This window comes from Lygodium microphyllum, chromosome 10 (genome assembly GCF_053477565.2).
Source record: "Lygodium microphyllum isolate KBCC chromosome 10, Lygodium_microphyllum_v1.1.10, whole genome shotgun sequence".
In the NCBI taxonomy this organism is placed as follows: Eukaryota; Viridiplantae; Streptophyta; class Polypodiopsida; order Schizaeales; family Lygodiaceae; genus Lygodium; species Lygodium microphyllum.
Window position 1 is genome coordinate 150,883,365 of NC_141144.1, and position 18,347 is coordinate 150,901,711.

Here is an 18,347-nt window from a genome sequence, read left to right on the forward strand (position 1 = left end):
ATATTGAGACTTTGAGACATGTGTGTATCGTTGGATGATAGCTCAAATAGATTACCATGTCGAGGAGCCATTGCTATAGTATGTCTGTCTTTCTCTATACGACATTGATTATGATCAAAGCCAACAAACAAACCAAGATCAACTAGACGAACAATAGAAAGAAGTTTTCTTTGCAAATCTGGAACATGAAGAACTCCTCTTAATATTCTAGAATCTTAATAAGGAAAAGCAAAGAAGATGTTGCTGTTAAGATAATTTCCTTACTTTCGATGCTATTTTGCAGAATTATGAAGCATGGAACAAGTTCTTAGTATTCCAAGTCATGTTTATGACCGTAATGCATTCCTCAGATTATCACAAAGGATTGATATGATGAACATCCTAGACCGTATTTATAATCCATCACCTTTGTACGTGGAACGGAGGTGGACGGGTGACTTAGGAATCTACTACATAGCTGCCCATTGGTTTGCGTACCTTCGAACCAACCTAAAGAGGATCAAGTGATTGGAGGACCTGAAGATCGTGAAGCTATTCATTTTTGTTGAAACTCACGTAAACACAACTTTACATGTCGAAAGGTCGTAGCATCGAACTGAACTCATATGTATACGAGGAAGTGACCCACATAATCCCCGCCGACAGGATCAAGGTGTTGGGACACTATGAGAAGAATGGGTACCAAAGGAAAGGATACCCTAATCTTCCGATGACTTATCGATTCCTGAAGATCCATGACCCGAAACCATACTATTATCCGTTTCTCGTAGCTAAATGTAACACAACATTATTCTCCCCGAACTAATGTACCAGTTGCTCTACAATCCCAAGAAATATTGTAATCCAAAAAGGGCTAGGCCCATATAAATGAAATAAGACTTCTTTTTATCAATGTTTGTCTTGTCTATGAGAATTGATAAAAAGTTAAGTGGCTAGGTTCTTGGCTGAAAGATGAAATGGGTATGAAATAAAATCATAACGATTAGTGAGTTGTAACATTAAAAATCCTCTATCCAGGCACAACCCCAGGTACAAGTTCCCAGTCCGTCCCCTACATCAAGTACGGCTGTGATTCAAGAGAAGAAGTTTCTTCTCAAGCAGATCAAGCCGCCAGAATTCGACGAGAAAGGTAGGACTGTCCAAGAGGATGCTGAGATTTGGATAGAGTCCATGGAAGTTTACTTTGAAGCAGCCGGTAGTGCACCCGCCAACCAAGCAATGCTCACCAAGATAAAGCTCACCGGCAAAGCTAGGCTTTGGTGGAAGCAATGGTGCAGAGATCAAGGAATCTCAGAAGGATTCGTTACCTGGGAAAAGCTGAAGGAAGCTGTGCAAGGAAGATACTTACCACCTGCGTACCGCACGCAGAAAATGAACAAGTTCTACGAACTGAAACAACTGGGTCTGACTCTTGACGCATACTACTCAAAATTTGTCTCACTTCTGAAATAGGCGCCACAAATGGATATGACACAGCAAGTGTCGAAATTTTATGCCGGTTTAAACCCACCAGTGAATACCCGCCTTGAATCTATGCACCCAACAAATCTACAAGACGCACTCATTCGAGCTACACCCATAATTCAGGAGGTGCAGGCTAGGCTAAGAAGTAACAAAACTTGGTCTTATAATAATCAGAACAGAGGAGTATATAGGCCCCAAGCGAAGAGAGTTCAAGGTCAAAACCAGGGACAAAGAAAGAAAGCAAGGACCAATAATGTCAATAACTTTGTCCCTACCCAAAGCAATGGCCAAAATCTCCATTGTTTCCACTGCAACGAGCCCGGTCATTTCAAAAGGCCATGTCCCAAGCTTGGCAAAGGTCATGGTCAAGCTCCTTTTCAAGGAACTGCCCATGGTCAAGGATTCACCACCCGAGGTAGAGGAAGAACTGCCTGTGTTACCAACAGGGAAATGTGCGAAGAAGAAGACCCGACCATGGAAGCAGAGTTTGAGAGGGCGACCGTCCATGCCGCCCTTCACAAGAAAGGCCCGAATCTCCAGTTTTCGGTGATTCAGACACCATCGGACTATCAAGGTAAAGGCTTCAAAACCTTGATTGATTGTGGCAGTACGCATTTCTTTATCTCACTAGCTTGTGCAAGAAGATTAGGAATAGACACAGTAGAAGCACCTACCTTGCTTGTGGAATTAGCAAATGGTTGTGAGGTCACTTGTACCAGGCAAACTGCTAAGGTGGAACTCTTTTTGGGAGGACAGTCGACTACGATCAAATTCAGGGTCATGAACCTAGGTATCGATGAGTGTTTGCTCGAAATGGATTGGCTTAAACCTAATGACGCCATTCATTGTGGAAAGGGCCAAGTGTCATTTCAAAACTCTGAAGGGGAATTGGTCACCACTCAAGGAGAGGCTGGAAAGCTAAAGATTCAATTAGCGAAAGCATCTCGGATTGTAAAGGGAGTTAGAAAGGGACTACTTGTCTACTTGATTAAGCTCAATAAGCTAGATCAGAAACAGCAGTCTAGTGAAGGACCTTCATGGCTAAGGGAGTACACGGACGTATTTCTTGAAAAGCTAATAGAACTTCCGCCTCAAAGGGAAGTGGATCATGAGATCAAGCTAGTGCCAGCAGCTGTGCCAATTGCAAAGAGGCCTTATAGAATGTCCATCCCGGAAGCAATTGAGCTGAAGGAGCAACTCAAGCAACTGTTAGATCAGGGCTACATCCATCCTAGAAGTTCACCATAGGGAGCTCCAGTGCTGTTCCGAAAGAAGAAAGATGGAATGCTTCGACTGTGTATTGATTATAGAGGGTTGAATCAATCAACCATTAAGAATAAGTACCCTATTCCTAGAATAGACAAGCTTCTTGACCGTCTTCAGGGTGTGAAGATCTTCTCCAAGATTGATCTCAGGTCTGGTTACTATCAGATAAGGATCAAGGAAGAAGATATCCCAAAGACGGCCTTCAACACAAGATATGGACACTTTGAATTACTAGTCATGTCATTCGGGCTTACAAATGCACCTGCCACCTTCAACAGGTTAATGCAGGATATCTTTAGGTCATATCTTGATGACTTCGTACTTGTCTTGTTCAATGATACCCTAGTCTATTCTAAACAGGAAAAAGACCATGAACCCCAGCTTCGGATTGTCCTTGAGACAATGAGGGCACACAAGCTTTATGCTAAGATGAAGAAGTGTGCATTCTTCAAATGTCAGATTGAATATCTAGGATTCATCGTATCAGCAGAAGGAATCTTAGTGGATCGAGCCAAAGTCAGAGATGTTCTAGAATGGCCAATACAAACAATTGTCAAAGAAATATGTAGTTTTCTTGGATTGACAGGATGGTATAGGGTCTTTATCAAGGACTATGCTTTCATTGCAGCACCTCTGACGGATTTACTGAAGTAGCAAACATCCATTGCATGGTTAACCGCTGAACAATCCAACTTTGATAGATTAAAGCAAAGTTTGATATCAGCACCTATCTTTAAACTTCCAGACCTCATTAAGGAGTTTGAAGTAGTAACTGATACTAGCACACTTGCCTTTGGATGTGTGCTTATGCAAGAAGGTCACCCTGTAGCTTACTCTTCAAGAAAACTGAAGAGCCGTGAGAAGAATTATGCTACCCATGATCTAGAACTGTTAGCTATCATCCATGCTCTAAAGCTTTGGAGACACTACCTGTTGGGTAATAAGTTTACTCTAGTGACGGATCATAAAAGTCTCAAGTGGAACTTTACCCAGAACGAGCTCAACATGAGGCAACATCGGTGGATTGAAGTGCTAGAGGAGTATGATTTTGAAATCAAATACCGGCCTGGAAAGGAGAATGTAGTTACTGATGCACTCAGTCATAAGACATTCCTTAATTCTCTAATCTTGCAAAATTCATCAATAACTAGATCTCTAGCCACAAAGGTATCCATGCCAAACAACCCAATACTTGAGCTAGCTAGAGAAGAAGCATGCCATGATCTAGCCTATCAAAAGATGATAAGGAAGATCTCTATCAAGGACCAGGACCAAAAGCTATAGGCTAAGTATCATGAAATCTCTATCAATAGTGGACTTGTCTACTATAGAACAAGATTATATATACCGGCAAGCCAGTCACTCAAGCAGAAGTTACTGTGGGAAGCTCATGATTCCCCTTTCTCAGGACATCGTGGTTATGCCAAGACTCTCAATGCAATTAGGAAGAGTTACTATTGGGAGAGGCTTAAACGTGATGTTCTCAAATATGTCACTGAGTGTTTGTCTTGTCAATATATTAAGGCCGAACATGTCAAAATGCCAGGAAAGTTGCAACCACTTGACAAATGAAATGGGAATTCATCAGTATGGACTTTGTTGTTGGCCTACCCCAAGTTCAGGGAGGATACAACTCCATCATGGTTGTGTTTGATATGCTTACTAAGGTTGCACACCTTATTCCTGTTAGGACAAACTATAAAGCCTCAGACATTGCAAGTTTGTTTATCAAGGAGATATTCAAGCTACATGGGTTGCCCAGAAGAATCATTAGTGATCGTGATTCTCTCTTCACATCACACTTCTGGAGAGCTATCTTTGAATCCATTGGGACTCAACTCTGTTTTAGTATAGCCTACCATCCGCAAACTGATGGCAAAATGGAGCGAGTCAATCAAGTCATCGAGGATATGCTAAGGGCACACTACTGCCGTGAACCAAAAAGGTGGATTCAATACTTGCCTTTGGTTGAATTTGCCTACAATGCTTCTTACCAACAAAGCATTCACATGACCCCTTTCCAAGCATTGTATGGGCATGACTGTCGAAGTCCCCTAAACTTCTCAGATCCAACCTTGAGGGTTGAAGCTTCAAGGCAGATGCTGGAAGAGATGGATGACCAAATGAAGCCAATTAGACAGGACATCCAAGCCGCCAAGGATAGATAGAAAGCATACACAGATTTGAAATGTCAAGATAGAACCTTCGAGGAAGGAGACATGGTCTTCATTCGAGTACGGCCAAAGAAGAGTTCCCTATCCTTAGGAGATTGCAAGAAGCTAAGTCCAAGGTATTGTGGACCATACAAGATGCTCAAGTGCCTAGGACCCTATGCTTAAAGATTGCAACTCCCTGAGAACCTAAAGGTTCATAATATATTCCATATCAGCCTACTAAAGAAGTATATACCTAATCCTAGCCATGTACTTGATGACCAACAAGTTATAATGCCTAGCCAAGGAGTTCTTGAGCTACGGCCTAACAGGATCTTAGATGTTAGGGAGAGACAACTGAGATCCAGAACCTTGAGAGAATGCCTCGTCCAGTGGAAAGATTATCCCGAGGAGGATGCCACTTGGATGGATGGAAGCACTCTCAACCAACAATACCCCTAGTTTCTCTCGAGATGAGGACATCTTGATTCCTCCAAGGGGGAGAGAATGTAATATTTCCACTTAAAAATATTATTAAACCCGACCTCCCGTGCACCATGTAAAACTCGTGCAAAGGTTATCTTCAGTGCCGGCAGTTAATCTGTAATTGCACGCGAGAAGTTGAGAACTCCGTCTTGGAAAAGCGAGGCTGAGGACTCAAACCCGCATAACCGCGGGGAAACATCCTCTTGGGAGGAGGTTAAGAGGATAATTGTGCAATTAATTTTCTCAAAGGTAATGAACAGGAAGGGTGCTGACCTAGAGTCTAGGTTACAAAAATCTCGATTTATGTTGTTTTAGGGGAATGGAATGGGACTATGCCTTATGGCAGAGAGGTTGAGCCTTGTATCCCTCTCATTTCCCATTCTCCTTGAACTAAGTGTAGCATGAATCCGCTTCGTCCCTGGCGTTTCTGCGTAAAGTAGTTCGCTTGGGGTTTGACGCTAGTTGCCGTTCAGGAAAATGACCATTAGGAGAAACCCTGATTCAGGTCGGTCCTAAGTGGGAACGGTCGGAATACTTCCGCTACGTGGCAGACGCGGGAAGTCCTAGATCGCAAAACCCGTAACATTCCATGGGAGTGCCGGGCGGAGCTTTCTAGTCTCTCTTTCCAATGGACTGCTAAGAGGTGTCCTGAATGGGAACACGTGGACACATTACAAGTTTGATCCAAGGTAGTGAGAGAAAATTTTCGAAATCAATTTAAAGTGGAAAAAGACCCTAGGAGAGGCATAAAAGAGCAAATTTTTATACAAAATGAAATGGTTGTGGATCAAGGAGTTGGAGCTTTTCTAGATGCATTTGGACGCTAGAAACCCAACTCAAGTCTCTATTTATCAAACAGCTTGTTTGATCCCCCATTTAATCCCCGCAAGGTTTGGCATTATGAAGTAGCTATCAAATTTGGGAGCCAAAAAGGATCATGCGAATTGGCCGCTCTTAGCTCATTAGATACCTCTACCACTGCTTTAACTCTCACCATAATGAGGAACTATTCCTAAGAAGATCTGTCATTGGTAGAGTCACAAGGGCCCATATGAATGTTGTAAGCAGGCTACTAGCTACTTGCCTTTCATTAAGCTCTACACTCCTTTGCCACTACTCTTGTGGGTAGTCTGCTCGCTTGTGGTGCCTAGGCTTTGTCTTTGTGGTGCTATATGGGGTGTAGATGCTTCTCTAGATTCTATGCAAGTAGGCAAGATAGGCATGCCCACACTAGAGACCTCATCGATCTTGTCTTCTAGATGGGCTCGGCATCCTCTAGATGCTCTTGGGCCTCTCTCACCCACTCCTTGACCTTGTCAACTACTTCAAATTGGTGCCTCGGATTAGGATATTCCCCAACCTTGGCAGTCTCCTTCTCCATTGTCTTAGGAGCAGATGTTTCTACTTCTGTATCCATTACTTGCTTACCCTTTAGTAATGTAGTGGCACGATTAGTTTTGAGTGTGATTTGTGTCTTAGCTTTCTTTCTTTTCCTCCTATGCCTCCTCTTCCCCATGGAGAATACTTCAAGGTTGCTAGGTCCAAGTAACGAGATGCTGGCCTACCTTATCTATGCCTTGTTCATGACATTCAATGAGATGGGAGTAACCTCGTCATAAAGTGTCTTGACTCCAAATAGCCCAAAAGGTACAGATGGCACAATAGTTGAATTAGTGGACGGTTTCTGTCTAGGGCACTCGGCATACAAATGAGTGATTCCACACTCAAGGCATCTCTAGTCATCCTTTTCTCGATCAGCTTGCTCTTGTTTAGGTTGATGAGATGAGATCTATCCTCCGTAGCCTTAAGTAGAGCATGCAATAGGTTCTTGGTTTTAACCTCCTAGGCCTCTACCCCTTCCCCAACCACCTAATGCCATCATTGGTAGTACTGGTCTAAATTCCATTAGAATGGATTACCCTCTTCATTTTAAGAGACATAAGGGTTTACATATGCCTCTTTCTCACTTCGCTCCTTGGCATAATGCACTAGAGCATCGCTCAATGGATGGGTTATGAAGGGTCCAAGTGGCCTAGGTATCCCTATGGGGTTGATATTCATGCTAAGAATAGCTGGCCTTGAATCAAGGGCTAATGGAAATCCCCTTCTATAAGGTGGCGGTCTATTTCCTAGGTAGTAGTGCTGATTGTATGGATTTGGGTGTATGGTAACTGCCTTGGTAGTCGGTAATGCACTGCATCATGGCCAAACCTTACTACTATCGGCATAGGGTCTAAACCTAGGATCCATGCACTTGGTCGAAAGGTGGTTTCCTCTGCAATGCACGCATTGCATGTGAGGTCTTGCAGGCCTTCTCATCATCTCTTGAAGCTTAGCCAACTTTAGCTTCATGAAATGGTACACATGGGTCCTTGAAACAATGTCAGTGCGTTAGTTAGCCCAAATGGCATGACCACATATGCAAAGATTCCCCATTCTGTTGCAAAGGCTATTTTAGGTCAATTGTACCTTGAAAATCAATCTAGGATGCTATATGCCTCCTTCCTTGCTACTTATCCTATTGTATGGTTAGTGTCAGGTAGGGGATAGTGATCTCTTATGGTAGTTGCATTTAGTTTTTTGTGTTTAATGCACACTTGGTACTTACCATTTTTCTTTAATACTATGACAATTGGGGATACCCAATCAGTATGCTTGATTTCATAGATGAATCCCACCTTCTATTATTTGCTCAATTTCTTCCTGAATATGATGTGCAAAGCGTGGGTTCACTGGATAAGGTTATTGTTTTGTAGGCTTAGCATTTGGCTTGAGTGGAATTGTACGAGTTAGGACCAGAGGTAAAACTCTTTTCAAATCTAAGTAGCTCTAAGAAAATATGTCCATGTACTCCTTGAGCAATTCCAGAAGTCATGCCTTACCCTCCCTACTTAGGTCATCGGTGACATACATGGGTCTGGGGGTTTCCCCAACCTTAGCAAGATTCACTTCCTTGACCTTGGTTGGTCCCTCAATAGTCTTATTGGATATGCCTTCATGCTTGGCTCTAAGTAAAACAATGACTCTATCACTTTTCTTGAACCTCATGGACTAGAGCTAAGTCATATTCTTTAATAGGATCCACTGGCTTCTCCAATCAGCTAGGGAATGGGGCGATGTCCACATTTATCTTCCCTCTATCCTCTAACAATTGCAACATTTGAACTTCTTCTACTACGAGAGGTCTATTTCCAAGTGGGGCTAATCAATAATTCCTCAAATATTGTCAAATTTGCATTAGGACTATCACAAAAACATGGCCTTCACTGACTTAGAATTTTTGTAAATGCTTGTCTATCTTTTGAGACTGGACAGCCTTGAACTGACTACGATGTAGAGTTAGGGGTCATCATGAAAAGAGGAACTTCCATGATGTCAAGGAGTTGCATGCTTGATGGTCGAAAGACATAGGGTCTCGTGAAGGATGTGTGGCAAGGTTAGAGTTGGTACTTGTGAAGAAGAAGACAGAAATGTAGGAAAACTGTGAAGTAGATGCTTTGTCAAATCCTGCAAGAAACTCAATAAACATTAGACATTCTCCAGGAAACTGACCTCTGACTCAACTCCTCTCCCCCAGCAATCACTCACGCTCAAAAGAACATTGATTTTTGGTCACTCACACAACTCCTCAATTAGTAGAGAACCTGCCATGAAACATAATCTCATTGATCCATGATTCCCATCTCAAAAAGCTCAATATTAAGCTCAAAAAAACCCTTTTTTAGATGCTTTTGGCTAACTAGCCTGGAAGATAGCATCGATGCTCTAATAGGATGCATATTCACTCCCTACAAAGAGAGAAATGCATAGAACTTTTTGGGAATTGATGAAGTATTTGTGGGGAAAATTATTCACAATGAAGAATTTAGATGGAAGGAGATAAGTATCCAAGGGGAAACCACACTAAGACATGGAATTAAATAGAGTTGATAACCCACACCCATGCAAAAAATTGCCATGATGATGTAGTTGTTTCCAATTGATGGTGACAATGGTGATTGTCCTTTTATTTACTTCATGTCCTTCTCGGAAGTTGGTTGTTTATCTTTACAACTTGCATGTAGGCCTTGTAGCAATGTGATTCCTTGACAATCTCATGCGATTCTCCTCAATGTAGGAACAATCACTTTGTCATAGGCTACATCCATATAACATGTATTAGTGAGGTAAACATGATCATGGAGGCTACAAGAATCCAAATTGAGTGATTGAATAGGTTGCAGTCCATGGTTCTAAATTGAAAAGCATTAAGACCACTAGACTTCTCAACAAGTATTGTTCTCACTAGCATACATACTCGCTCCTTTTTTCTTGCTTCAACTTTCTACTCTCTAGATGATGATTGCTTATCCTTCCTCTTTTTCATCTTGGCCTCTTCCTTTCCCTACTCATGTTTGCTACCTCCCATAAAGCACAATTAGATCCTTTCTTGCCTCAAACCATGCATTATCAACTTTATGCATTCATTGTTTGTAAAGTGTTCTAGGAGTCAAGATGATGATGATGGCCTTTAGAGCCAACAACACACAACAAACTATTGCTCAATGATAGATTACAAAACATGCTTCCAATTTTCCCACGGAAGACTCTTTACTTATAACAAAGAATATCCATTTATTCAAGATATCACCAAAGGGGCTAGATTATCTAATTAGAAATTTCCTCATCCCATGTGATTGTTGCCCCTCTTACAAAGTCCCTTGCCAACTATCTTCTATCTAAGATTATCTGCCTTCCACCAAGAAGAAGTCACAACAACAAGGCTGACAAGTATGCAAAAAAGGTAATCAAAGTGGGGCACAAGTTTGTTGGCAACTCAACAATTGTCTAGAAGAGGTGCATTTACATGCTCATGGGTTACCATAAGCCTCTTTACTCCATGCACAACATGCTGACTATGATCACTTGTGAAGATAGGCCAAAGGAAGTAATGATATGGATCATTGAGATAACCTATTTCACAGATCCATGGTTGAGTGCATTGAGAACTGGTTCACAAGCAATAGACAAAAACCAAAGGCAAACAATGATATCATGAGCAACCTTTGTAGCTACGATGGAGCTTCCCTTCAGCATACTGAGTGTTGTGCCCCTCATCAATCTCAGCATGGCATCGGCCAACATCCTATCCATGTAGCGACACTGTAGTCCAAGTTAGAGAATTGGTTTTTTTTCACTCTATTGATCATGAGGAATTGATGTCTAGAACCCACCAAAAACATCTTGCCTCTCGTGAAGATTCTCTTCCTCCTAAGCTAACAAGATCTCTTCTCTTCTACTTCTAAAAAACAATGTATTTAAAGCACAAGATTTTTTTCCCTTTCCATAGATGGTTGACCCCAAATATGACAGTCACACCCCATAAAGTTATCATTTTTCTCCTCTAATATTAATCTCCTTCCTTCCCTCTTCTCATTACAAAAACCTTAAGCTAAGCTTTACCTAATATTAAAGTGGTAAGTGTATCTTCAATGATCCTAGAATATTGGCAGCTTCCTAGTATATGCATTGTCTTGATGCTTTAGAGTAATGCTAAGACTTATTGCCTCTCTTAACTTTCACATGCTATCACATACCTATTCTAAAGAAAAAGACCATACTACTAACCTTGCCAACAACTTATTTGATGTATGACATATTTCGCACTTTCGCCATGGTTTTTTGCAAGTAGACTCTTAGCAAATGTGACAACGGATGGTTCAATGGCAAGAGGTGTTGCCTTGAGTGTGTCTTTTGGACTCATACATTCATAGGCTAATCAATGTTCCAACTCCTCTATGAATAGCAACTCCATTGTGGCCGAAAATGCTTCCAATCTTGTTCATCCTCAAGGGAGGGAAGGTATCTAGTCAAAGGTGCAATGGTTATGACAAACTTGTAAATTATATATAAAAAGCTAATTTGATGATTTTAGCTGAGTCCATTCTGATCTAATGATATACAGATTTTAAATAAATTTTGCTCAAAATTTTAACTCCTTTTAAATTTTCTAGTAAATCATCAATATATGAAATGGGATATTTCTTTTTGACTGTGACTTTATTAAGGATGAAATAGTCGATACATGTTTTATTCATTTTATTTTTCTTATATATTAGAAGTATAGGTGATCGAAAGTTCAAAGAGCTTGGTATAATGAGGTATTTGTCTAATAGTTTAGTAAGTTATCATCTTGTCGAACTTCCTTTTGGGCAATCAAAATGCATATGTGAAATTTCAAATTTTGGGTAGCGTTGGTCTACCTCATTCCCTTTTACTTCCTCATGTCTTTGCCGGCACCATGATGATACATGTCCTGGTTGCCCACAATTCCAACATGCAATAAGAACTCTAGTAGAGGGTATTTCTCACTCGTAGCCTCGTCCTAACATCATAATAGATAGTCACTGATAATCCATAAGGATTGGATGCCCTTCTTTGTCATAACAAACAAAGGGACTCGTGTATTTCTCTTCTTTGGTGGCAGGTTCCTCTATGTAGTGAATTGGGGCATCGCTCCAATGGGTATGTGATGAGTGGGGGTCAAAGTATTCACAAAGGATTAATTTATGCTTGTTGGTTGGTTGTTGGAGGATCTCGTGAAGCTAGAATTTCCCACAATTGTCCAAGTGGGGAATGTCTTGGGTAGTTAATAGCTCGAGTGTATTGTGGGTAGGCAACATTTGGTCTAGGAAGCCTTTGACGGGCTCTACAATATGTTGCCTCATGGAAAAACATTCACAATTGTTGCACACTCATGGTGGCCTTGAACGTTCGGATAGGAGGTGCTCTCCACCATAGTGTATACATTCCATGTTGTGGACATAAGGTCATGAAGCTTTAAGGGACTTGGCCATCTTGAACAATTCTTGACGTTGCCTTTGAATATCAATAAGTAGTTCCACAGCCACCTTATTTTCAATGAAGGTTTGTCATGCGTAATGTTTCTATTTTTGGGAACCTAAAGGGTACTTGTCTCAATCTCATGAATAGCTTTTTCCCGGACATCTTTTATGATAGAAGGAGTCAGCATAGATAGCTTTTTCCAGGACATATTTTATGCTAGAACGATTCAACTCAGAGTTGCTAGCCAAAGCCTCATATACCCTTTAATTGTGAATACCTTTGATGAAGGCCTTCATGAATGCTTTTTGAATAGGTCTCTCAATAACCGAGATGCAGTTAAAAAAACTTTTGACTTTGGAGGTGTAGTTCCTCATGCTCTCTTTGTCTTGCTACTCTATGTTCATTGGTTGAACAATAAGATTGTCCCCATAGCTAGCTTTGGCGAAGCGTTTAATGAACAAATCTTTCAAGAGAATGAAGGAGGTCTTTTTAGTGGTGTTAACACGTGGTTTCTTGGCCTTAACAGATGGATAAGTATAGTAGCTGGTGATGATCCATACACTTTTTTAGAGCAAGTGAAGTCATAGATTATGTTAGTAGCCAAATAGATGGATAAGTATAGAGCCGACGATGATCCACACACTTTCTTAGAGCAATTGGAGCAAGTATGTGATACGAACAATGTCATAGGTGACGTAAAATGAACACAAGCCTTGGTGAGAAACCCTATAATTACCTATAATTAGAACCCTATAATTACCTATCATGGATGTCTTATCACTTAAGTTGTGGCAAACACGTGGCTACTAACCTGCAATAAAGGTGTGTTGTTTAGATGGCTTGGTATAGTTGCTACTTCTACTCCTCATTGTCCTTGAGTAGGTGAAGGATTGCATGAGTACCTTAGATTAGCTAAGTGTCATCCTATGGTGGAAACAAAGTGCAGTGTAGCAAGGATGGGCGCAAGGAGACAATACATGCATAGTAGAGGCTCTAGTTGAAGGGATTAAATAGGTACAGTTGCACTGTTCATAATTGATAGGTGCTACACAGTGTAGAGATGACTACACACAGCATGCACTACATATGCAATGTGCAATCAGCTATATCTAGTGTACGGTCAACTACACGTAGTCACCTACATGCAATCAGCTACACAGAGTATGATGTCAACTACTATATATAATCAGTCATCTACATGCGGTCAGCTACACACAGTGTGCGGTCAACTAAGGGTCAACTACATGTAGTCGCTTATGTGCAGTCAACTACATGTAATGGTAGTTGACTACATGTAATTACCTATGTGTCCTCAGCTATATGGAGTGTGTGGTCGCCCACACATGGCTACACACAAGTAACTATACACAAAGTGATAGGTGCCTAGTTGTCTTTCCCCTACCTCATTTCCCATTTTCCTTCCATCTTACTAGGTTGGGACTTGGGTTGTGAAGGGAAAAATGAGCCTTGCTACAACACTTGATATGCTTATTGTGTGCTTGTAGGGTGAGAGTTGTAATGGGATGCCTAGATAAAAAAACCTTACTTAGAGAACAAATCACTAAATAGTACAATCTATACACAAACAATCCAAACAAAATATACACACACCAATCATACTTATGATCATGCAATCATTGTGTGTCTCACGCACTCGTGTTTCCTTCCACACCATTGTGTAGCCACGGGGAACTTAGTGTCCACCCATCTAGCATTCTTGCCAATCCTCCTACCCAATAGGTTGGATGGCCGAGTATGCAAGGGAGAAGCCTTATGCCCACACGGCTACACATATGTATAGGCAAATACACATAGTGTAGAGAAAAACAATAGTAATTCCCTCTTTTATCCAAATTCCACAAGCAATAATAACAATTCAATTTCTTTATGCTGATATGTGTGTGTAGCAATCAATGCACCACCGTAATTGGAGAAAGTGCCTAACTTTCAAAGTTTATGTACATATCAAGAAATCTTTTCATGTGCAAGTATTAATGATGCTTAAGTGACCTGATGCACACCGTCCTTTCTTCGGCAATCGCTCATGCTCCCAAGAGGGGTGGGAGTCATCGATTGGCATACATGCCAAGTGTTGATTTCTCCAAAGCTTCATATGTAGAGGTTGAAATATCTTACATGTGATTGTGGTCGGGTTATCATGGCGTTCATGGTGACGTTGCCTTTGTTGTCTGTGGCGGCATTGTGCGACTCCTCCACCGAGAGCGGTTCCGCTCATTCTTGATGAAGCTCCCCCTCATCAATGGCTCTACTTTTCTTCCTGAAGAAGCTCCTCCTCGTCAATGGCTCTACTTTTCTTCCTGTTTTATTCGTACTCACGGGGTGTATTGCGGGACACGATGAGATGGCGGGTGGGCTGGTAGCAGTCAGCCGCGCGGTGAGATGGTGGGTGAGAGCCGGGTGGTGATATATACACAAGGGACTTTTAATCAATCCCTATATAGGAAATCTTGTGAAATGTAGGAAATTTTGCAATATTTCCTATGTGTGTATACATGTATTCCCTCCATATAACTAGGGAATCACATTCCCTACTTCTTATAGTAGGGAATTTAAGGTCAATATACATTATTTCCTATATAAGAGATTACAAGAATGAAATTCCCTACTCTTACTTCTAGGGAATTAGAGGTCACTATAAAGATTTTTTTTGTCCTCTTGAGATTCCCTATATAACATAATTTTGTAAGAATGTTTGTAATAGTAGGGAATTAAAAGTACATAGACAATTGCCTACCTTCTCTCAAAATTTCATTGATATAAGATTATAAGAAATTCAAGATTTGATCTAGCTATTTAGGATCTAGCTTGTAAACACAATCTCAAAATTAGGAAAATTGGAAGTAACCATATGGAGGTGAACCTAGATCATTTAAGAACCCATCCACCCCCAAACACACACATACACAAACACACATACACACAAACATGTTGCATGCACATGTGTACACATGCGCGCACACACACACACATCCTCTTCACTCCTAGTTAAAGGCCTACACAAGGAACTCTGACAAACTTCTTGTCTAGCAAATTCATATGAAAACTAGTAAGAACATCAATCAAACTAGTAAGAATGTAACATTTCCTACTTATAGCTAGAGATTTTTGGCTATACGAGGTTGTTCTAACTAGTAAGGCCCTTTTTCTAGTTATTATCTAGAAAATCAAATCCCTATCTAATAACATTATATAGTACTTTGGTATATAACTAGTAACAATATTGAGTAACTGGAAAACTTCAAGTTTTACAAAGGACTCTTACGATGCATAAACTCTATGAAATTATCATTGTTAACTGCATAACTTAGCAAGAAAAAGGTTGCTTATTTAGCATAAGTTGTGTTCGCAAAGAAAATGGAAGATTAGTTGAAATTAACCTAAACTATGCCAATCCTCAAATCGATAAGTTAGGGTTACGCATAGACAACGAATCAAGTGGAAGTAATCTCGAAATTATTTTCTAGAGTTAACCAAATTGATATAAACTTAAAACACCTATGCTGCGAAATACTCGTTGGGAATAAGTTTAATTCCAAGTAAACATCTATACCTTAAATACTTACCCACATTCACTGAATGTAGGGACAGTGAATTGTAATCGTAAAAGGATCTAGGGTTTGACCCTGAGAATCTTACAAAAAAATAAAGCTAGGAAACCCTAGATCTAACGACGTCAGCTTAATGAACCTGAAACAGATTGATTCGTGATTCCATTATCGCATAGTATGATGCGGGACTTGCGCAGCAAGTACGGAGTCATATGGTCTTGTGATTGAATCACAAGAAGAAAGGCCAAATTCTCGCAACAAAGATGGTGGATCCTTACACAAGTTATCGTGCAAGAGGATGTATACTTTGATATCCTTCTTGAGTAAGGAAGATTAATAGGAGATTAAAAACCAGAAACTGAGGTACCCAATGAACTTTAAGGTTTGACCAAGTTGGGTTAATATAGTACGCCCTAACCCAGAATATATGGGATCATGCCAAGTTGCAAGACACCCTGGATCGAGTGTTGGATGCATTCGAAAGGAACGAATCATTCCTTAGCAGTTTGCCAACAACAAAAACGATCAATGAAAATGTTTGTGCTTGTTAGAGATTTTAGAGCACTGTTTGACTTGTTTGACCAATGAACTACAAAATAAATGAATATCTATACTTCAGGTTGAAGGCCCGAAGGGAGAGGCAGTTTCAGTTACCCCCAACTGCCTGCCTGACCCTAACCAAGGGGGTTGTTGACCGCATCGGGAACGTGGACCGAACCTGCCGCGAGAGATCTCTCCGTTGAGTGCTACTTGGAGCAGGAGGACGCTTGGGTGCCAGGGGGGGCTCTGGCCGTAAATCCCTCGCCTTTCCGGTCCTGCACAAGAGGCTAACGTGACTCGGGATTGGATCTCGAGGCCCGCATACTAGTCTACAGGTGAAAACTTGGAATAGTGATCCCTTTGGATTGTTGGATAGTCTTCGGGCGGATTGTGGACAAGCCTATGAGCAGAACTCTTTGTATTTCAAAGATAAATATGATGACCTGTTAATAAAGAACTTGTCTGATATTGTTTTTCTATGTCAAGTGATAAGATTATATGAAGGAACCAGTGCTTAACGAGTTAATTAAAGAAGCTAGTTTTTACATGTCCAACTAATGTGTTAGATAATTACATAACTAAAACAACCTGAGGAAAGTGCGGAGGATGGGCCATGGGTCTGTCCTACGGATGGGTGGTCCCGGTTGGCCGGGAACTTTTCTCAAATCACGAGGAACAGCGGGATGATCGTCAAAGGACACGAATAACAAAAGCGTTGACCTAGAGTTATATCTTAACCCGATTTACGCTGTTTTAGGGGAACGGAATGGGACTATGCCTTATGGCAGAGAGGTTGAGCTTTGCATCCCTCTCGTTTCCCATTCTCCTTGAACCAAGTACAACGTGAATCTGCTTCGGACCTGGCGTTTTTGCGTAAAGTAGTTCGCTTGGGTCCGACGCTAGTTGCTATTAGGAAATGACCAATCAGGAAAACCCTAATTGAGGTCGATCCTAAGTGGGAACGGCCGGAATACTTCCGCTACGTGGCAGACGCGGAAAGCCCTAGATCGCAAATCCCGTAACATTCCATGGGAGTGCCAGGCGGAGCTTTCTAGATATCCTTTCCGATGGACTGCTAAGAGGTGTCCTGGATGATACTAGTGGACACGTTACACATCTATAATGTGATGATTTATGTTTCAATAAGAACAATGTTTGTTAGGAAACTTGAGATGAGTGAAGCTACTACCAGGATGACTCCTACATGTAAAGCATGCAAAGCGATGTCTTTTAGCAAGTAAAACTTGGTTGATTTGTTACGATTGTATGTCCTCTTGTGAGATCTCAATTTTTTCTTGATTTATGTGTCATCTTTTATGTCATTTTGAATATTCAATCAAAGATATACAAGCTTGATCAATATTGATCCCATCTTTGTTAGATAATATGGTAACAATATTATCATAACCATGATCCTTTATAATTAGTGTCAAGAAATTGTGTTATCAATTGCTTGCATGGAATGGCATCACCAGTAGCAGTAGGAAGTTGATTGATAATGTCCTTGAATGATTCAATATGTGTTGTCATAGAAGTTGCGATGTTGTATTGTAATTCAGTGAGGTAATTACGAGGATAAAGTATTTTTGTGATAGATTTCTTCTCAAAATTTTCTATCAAGTACTCCCATATAGCTTGTGAGGTTGAAAGATGACATACATCAAGCATAAGAGATTCTTGAAGAGCAGAAAGAATATACCAACGAGCTACTTTTTTGCATCTGACCCGCTCATTATAAACAGTTTGTCATTCTTCAAAGATAGGTCCTTTTACAAGAGTATTATTATGAGCCTGATCAATTGGCTGAGGTCAATACTCATAATGACCAAGAATAATATCATGTGAGTCATCGCCTTCAAGAATTAGTAGCATATTTACTTTCCATTCAAGAAATCCTTGTCCTTGAAAGTGAGGGACAGAACATTGTCCAAAAGGAAATCTATTGATGATTATAGAATTTGATATATCTAACTAAGATAGTACTTAGAATATGAGATCACAAAATCTACACACCATACACAAAATGACGACGAAAGTGCAACAC